Raw genomic sequence first — 6,868 nt, 5'->3', positions numbered from 1 at the left:
GACTACAAACACAGGCTGGTGCACGCTCCCACAGCCAGGCATCGAACGGTGAGTAAAACTCTCTCTCTCTCTCTCTCTCTGTCTCTGAAACACACACATACTGAAAAGCGAAAATCTTTCAGGTAGATGCCGGGATTGACGTAGCGGCAGAGGGTGGTGGTTGAAGTTTTAGGCAGCTATGCGAGATACCTGAGCTGCAGGTTCTGGGATTCTGACAGGCAGCTGGAGTTTCTGCTTCAAGTCACTGCTGGCTCTGAACGCAAGCCTCAGCTGCTGAGAGAGACCACGAATCCTTCGGTGTGTGCCTGCACACCTCGTGGTGGTGCTTTCGCACGGGGCTGCAGCGTACGGAGAAAGAGAAGGTAGACTCCGGAGTTGGGGTGTGAGAGGGGAGGTGCTGTTGCAATTGGGTGCGAAGTGAAAGTTGCAGTTATGCAACTCGCTGCCACATATTCACCCACAGTCAGAAATTGCAGTATGGGGAGGGGGCTGGCGCTACATTTCTCCTCTGAAGATCGATCTTTGCATATTAGGGGTCTCTAATGGTACTGCCTGTATTTGCAGATGTTCCCAAGGGTCTGTGTATTTACAAAATGTATATATTTACAGTTGTCCCTGAGAATGCGCCTGTTTTTCCAGGAGTGTTTAAGAGTGTGTCTATATTTAGAGGAGTCTCTGAGTGTGCGTCTGTATTTACAGGGGTACCTAAGAGCGTGTCCGTGTTCACAGGGGGCCCTGAGAAGGTGTCTGTATATACTGACACAGCCCCCTAACCAATCTATAAATACTGACCCCCCCTCCAAAAAAGTGGGAATACTGGTACTGTTGACTGGGAATACAATAATTCAAGTAGTTTAGATGGGTCAGTTTTTGTTTAATGTGTGCAGGAGGATTTTCTGACACAGTATGTAGGCAGGCCAACAAGGGGCAATGCCATATTGGATTTGGTACAGGAGAATGAACCCAGCTAGGTGTTAGATTTGGAGGTAGGTAAGCACTTCGGTGATAGTGACCATAATTAGGTTATGTTTACAAAAGCAATGAGCAGGGATAGGTATATACCACAGGGAAAGAGGTATAACTGGGGGAGGGGGGGAAGGCAATTATGATGCGATTAGGCACGATTTAGGATACATAGGATGGGGAAGGAAACTGCAGGGGATGGACACAATTGAAATGTGGAGCTTGTTCAAGGAACAGCTACTGTGGATCCTTGATAAGTACGTACCTGTCAGGCAGGAAGATAGTTGGTGAGAGAGGGAGCCATGGTTTACTAAAGAGTTAGAAGTTAGCCAGAAAAGATCTAAAAGATCTAAGAAGTCAGGAGGGGACATGAGAAGTTGTTGGCGGTGAGGATCAAGGAAAGCCCTAAGGCCTTCTATAGGTATATCAGGAATAAAAGAATGATTAGAGAAAGATTAGGGCCAACCAAAGATCATAGTACTAAGTTGTGTGTGGAATCTGAGGACATAGTGGAAGCGCTTAATAAATACTTTTCATCAGTATTCACATTGGAAAAGAGCAATGTTAGTGAGAACACAGTGATACAGGCTACTAGATTAGATGGGATTGTGGTTGACAACGAGGAGGTTTTAGCAATTTTGGAACAACTGAAAATAGATAAGACCCCTGGGCCGGATGGGATTTATCCTCTGATTCTCTGGGAAGTCAGGGAGTAAGTTGCAGAGCCTTTGGCTTTGATCTTGATTTCATCATTGTTGACAGGAGTCGTGCCAGAAGACTGTAGGATAGCAAATGTTGTCCCTAGTTTAAGAAGGGGAGTTGAGACAACTCGGGGAAATTATAGGCCAATGAGCCTTACTTCGGTTTGGGTAAGGTGTTGGAAAAGGTTATAAGAGATAGAATTTAGAATCATCTGGAAAGGAATAATTTGATTAGGGATAGTCAACACGGTTTTGTGAAGGGTAGGTCTTGCCCCATTAACCTTATTGAGTTCTTCGAGAAGGTGACAAAACAGATGGATGAAGCTAAAGTGGTTAATGTGGTGTATATGGACTTCAGTAAGGCATTTGATAAGGTTCCACTTGGTAGGCTATTGCATAAAATACAGAGTTTCGGGATTGAAGGTGACTTAGTGAATTGGATCAGAAATTGACTGGCTGACAGAGGACAGAGGGTGGTGGTTGATGGAAATGTTCATTCTGGAGCTCAGTTACCAGTGGTGTGCTGCAAGGATCTGTTTTGGGGTCACTGCTGTTTATCATTTTTATAAATGATCTGGATGTGGGCGTAGAAGGATGGGTTAGTAAATTTGCAGATGGCACTAAGGTAAGTAGAGTTGTGGATAGTGTCGAAGGATGTTGAGGTTTAGAGGGACATAGATAAGATGCAGAGTTGGGCTGAGAAGTGGCAAATAGAGTTTAATGGGGAAAAGTGTGAGGTAGCTCAGTTCGGCAGAAATATCAGGAATGCAGAGTACTGGGCTAATGGTAAAATTCTTGGCAGTGTAGATGAACATAGAGAAGTTGGTGTCCAGGTGCATAAATCCCTGAAAGTTGTCACCAAGGTTGATAGGGTTGTTAAGAATGCATATGGTGTGTTGGTGTTTATTGGTAGGGGAATTAATTTTAGGAGCCACGCGGCCATGCTTCACTGTACAAGATACTGGTAAGGCTGCACCTGGAGTATTGTGTGCAGTTCTGGCCACCACATTATACGAAGGATGTGGAAGCTTTGGAAAGTGTTCAGAGGAGACTTACTAGGATGTTGCCTGGTATGGAAGGAAGGTCTTACAAGGAAAGGCTGAGAGAACTGAGGCTAATTTCATTGGAGATAAGAAGGTTGTGAGGTGACTTAATCAAGACATATAAGATAATCAGAGAAGTAGATAGGGTGGACAGTGAGAGCCTTTGTCCTCGGATGGTGAAGGCTAACACGAGGGGACATAGCTTTAAATTGAGGGGTGATAGATTTAGGACAGATGTCAGGGGTAGCTTCTTTACTCAGAGAGAAGTAGGGGTGTGGAACGGCCTGCCTGTAGACTCGCCGATGTTAAGGGCATTTAAATGGACATTGGACATACATATGTACATATGGATAATAATGAAACAGTGTAGGTTAGATGGGCATCAGATTAATTTCACAAGTCGGCATAACATCGAGGGCCGAAGGGCCTGTACTGTGCTGTAACGTTCCATGTTCTAAGTACACAGGGGTGTTGACAGATTTTTATCTCTATGGGAATTGAGAGATGTAGGCAAAAATAAACAAGAGAGTACTGGAAAACTCAACATGTCAGGCCGCAGTTGGAGAGAGAAAGAGAGTTAATATTTCACATCCTGTGACCCTTCACCAGAACCATGCAGAAACTGGACTAGAAGCATTAACTCTATTTTCTTTCTCCCAATGCTGCCAGCCCTGTGGAATTTATCCAGCATTCCCTGTTTTTGTTTCAGATTCCCAGCATCTGCAGGCATTGTGTTTATTGTACAGCAAAAATAGGGGAGAGGTGGGGCTGAGCAGAGTGGATTGTAGAGTAGGTTTGAGGGGCTGAATGGCCTACGTCTGCTCCTCTTTCCTGACAGACATTTTCTAACCAATCTGTTCATGTGTTATGACCCACATCCAGAGCAGACAGGATGTGAACCCAGGCCTACCTGGCTCAAAGGTAGGGAGCTGGAAATGTGTTGCTGGAAAAGCGCAGCAGGTCAGGCAGCATCCAGGGAACAGGAGAATCGACGTTTCGGGCATAAGCCCTTCTATTTTCCCTTCTATTTTCCCTGTTCCCTGGATGCTGCCTGACCTGCTGCGCTTTTCCAGCAAAACATTTCCAGCTCTGATCTCCAGCATCTGCAGACCTCACTTTCTCCTCAAAGGTAGGGACACTACTAGTGCACTGCAAAAGCCTCTCCTTTATGTTTCTATATTCATGGCTCCACCATGACTGCGTGTAATGATCGCCAGGAACATCAGAGACTATCCTGTTCGCATGGCTTCGAGGAAGGAACTATCAGTATTAGTTAGAGTGTGTGTCCAAACTCAAAGGTAGGTTGTACCCTCTAGAATGGCACATCAGACATCCAGTGCCTCATTACTGTGGATAGGCTCCTCAACATTGGGTATTCAGTCTCTGGATTCTCTTTAATTCCTGCCCATTGCTTCACTATTTCCAGCCTTGCCATCCCACAGCATGGTCGCTTGCTGAATTCTCTTCCAGAAACAAAGTCCACAGCAGACAGGAAAAAACAAGATTCACCGACTTTGCCATGTCAGCTGGCCTAGCATTTATTGCCTGTCCATAGTTGCCCCTTGAGAAGGTGGTGGTGAGTTGCCATCTTGAACTGCTGCAGTCCACCTGCCCTTAGAGAGGGAATTCCAGGATTTTACCCCAATGACATTAGATCCCAGCTGTCACTGCCCACTTCACACTAGATCTGCCACCCCGCCACCCTCTCCTGGATGTACATCCAGAGACTCCCCATCTGTCCTGCATTGTCCTGCGTGGGTGACCGTCGCTGTCTGAATTGATGGCAGGGTTTTCTGCATCTGGCATCTGGTACCCTCTGAGGTGAGGCAGCTAAGGATGGTGTCAAGCAAGGCTCTGGGCATCTGAATGCAAGAACAGACAAAGGAAGAGTTGGTATGAAGGAAGGAGTTGGGACTGGGGGTGTGGGTGGAGGGAGCGGAGGGAGGGGTGTTGGTTGGAGAGTGTGAAAAGCAAGAGTCCAGTGTTGTTCATTTTACACCAGTGAGTGGGATGAGGCTGCGGTGGAATTGAAGAAACTGGTTAGTTGCTATTCCAACAGTTTGCAGCAACCTGTCCTCCTAGCAGCTCAGGAGATGTCGGTGTGCTTGTTCACCACTCTCTCTCTGTAGCTCACTTAGCGCCAAGTGTGAATTTCTCCTGCAAGAGAAAAGGCGAACCGTACAGTGAGCCTATGCAATGTCTTAGGGTGTTGCTGAGTAGCTGGCCATTTTATGGAAGTCTTGAGCTGGGGGTGTTTAGATCAGAGTGGTGGTGGAAAAGCACAGCAGGTCAGGCAGCATCCGAGAAGCAGGAAAATCGACGTTTCGGTCAAAAGCCCTTCATCAGGAATCTTCATTCCTGAAAGGCTTTTGCCCGAAACATCGATTTTCCTGCTCCTCCAATGCTGCCTGACCTGCTGTGCTTTTCCAGCACCACTCTAATCTAAACTCTCGTTTCCAGCATCTGCAGTCCTCACTTTTGCCTAGTTGAGCTGGGGGTGTGGTGAGCCTTGCAGTGGTGGTAAGGCTCTGAGGGTGAGTGGGGGGTGGGGGGGAGGTGGCGGAGAGAGGGTGAGCCTTGCGGTGGTGGTAAGGTGGAACAATTCCATTTTGTACAATTCATTCACCAGATGAGGGCATGTATTGCCCATCCCTAATTGGCAAGAGGGTAGTGAAGAGTCAAACACATTGTTATCGGTCTGGAGTCACATTTAGGCAGACCAGGTAAGGACTATTAACCAGTTTGTCCAACAGTCTTTTCATGGTCATCATTAATTTCAGATTTTTAAACAAAAAATTGAGTTCAAATTCCACCATCTGCCATGGGCTGCAGTTGAACCCAGATCCCCAGGTACATGAATTAACAGCCCAGCAATAATACCAGTAGACTGTCACTTGCTGATGCAGAGTATTGTGCGTCTGGGGGTATTGAGCAATGTGAGTGGTGCAGAGTGCAGTGGGTAGCAGATATTGTACCAAGGTGACATTGACTGACCTTGATCATCCAGTGAAGTCATTGCACTTACCAGCTTCTGAGAATTGGACTTTGCACAGAGGGTGGTAGGTGCCTGGAACACGTTGCCAGCAGAGGTCATAGAGGCAGGCACGGTAGATTCATTTAGAACATAGAACGTAGAAAAATACAGCGCAGTACAGGCCCTTTGGCCCTCGATGTTGCGCCGATCCAAGCCCACCTAACCTACACTAGCCCACTATCCTCCCTATGCCTATCCAATGCCCGCTTAAATGCCCATAAAGAGGGAGAGTCCACCATTGCTACTGGCAGGGCATTCCATGAACTCACGACTCGCTGAGTAAAGAATCTACCCCTAGCATCTGTCCTAAACCTACCACCCCTTAATTTAAAGCTATGACCCTTCGTAATAGCTGACTCCATATGTGGAAAAAGGTTCTCATGATCAACCCTATCTAAACCCCTAATCATCTTGTACACCTCTATCAAGTCACCCCTAAACCTTCTTTTCTCCAATGAAAACAACCCCAAGTGCCTCAGCCTTTCCTCATACGATCTTCCTACCATACCAGGCAACATCCTGGTAAACCTCCTCTGCACCCGCTCCAGTGCCTCCACATCCTTCCTATAATATGGCGACCAAAACTGCACACAATACTCCAGATGAGGCTGCACCAGAGTCTTATAAAACTGCAACATGACCTCAGGGTTCCGGAACTCAATTCCTCTACCAATAAAAGCCAGTACGCCATATGCCTTCCTCACCGCACTATTTACCTGGGTGGCAACTTTCAGAGATCTGTGTACATGGACACCAAGATCCCTCTGCTCATCCACACTACCAAGTATCCGACCATTAGCCCAGTACCCCATCTTTTTGTTATTCTTCCCAAAGTGAATCACCTCACACTTAGCTACATTGAATTACATTTGCCACCTTTCTGCCCAGCTCTGCAGCTTCTCTATATCCTGCTGTAACCTGCCACATCCTTCCTCACTGTCAACAACTCCTCCGACTTTCGTATCATCCGCAAACTTGCTCACCCAACCTTCTAACCCCTCTTCCAGGTCATTTATAAAAATGACAAACAGCAATGGTCCCAAAACAGATCCTTGCGGAACACCGCTAGTGACGGCACTCCAAGATGAACCTTTGCCATCAACTACTACCCTCTATCTTCTTCCATC

General features: G+C 46.7%; 1 protein-coding gene across 3 annotated transcripts in view; it reads left to right on the top strand.

The window, feature by feature from the left end:
- LOC122553999 (serine/threonine-protein kinase PAK 4-like) overlaps positions 1-6,868 on the top strand; it is a 63,907-nt gene continuing 57,039 nt past the window's right edge. For 2 of the 3 annotated variants that reach the window (XM_043698487.1, XM_043698485.1), the window contains exon 1: positions 1-48. The gene's annotated coding sequence lies outside the window, so the exon portion shown is untranslated. Of the gene's footprint in view, positions 49-177; positions 363-6,868 lie in introns of those variants that run through there. The other variant, XM_043698486.1, reaches the window with a different exon arrangement.

This window comes from Chiloscyllium plagiosum, chromosome 10 (assembly GCF_004010195.1).
Source record: "Chiloscyllium plagiosum isolate BGI_BamShark_2017 chromosome 10, ASM401019v2, whole genome shotgun sequence".
Lineage (NCBI taxonomy): Eukaryota > Metazoa > Chordata > Chondrichthyes > Orectolobiformes > Hemiscylliidae > Chiloscyllium > Chiloscyllium plagiosum.
The sequence above is the reverse complement of the archived record's forward strand: the minus strand, read 5'-3'. Positions and strand labels throughout refer to the sequence as shown.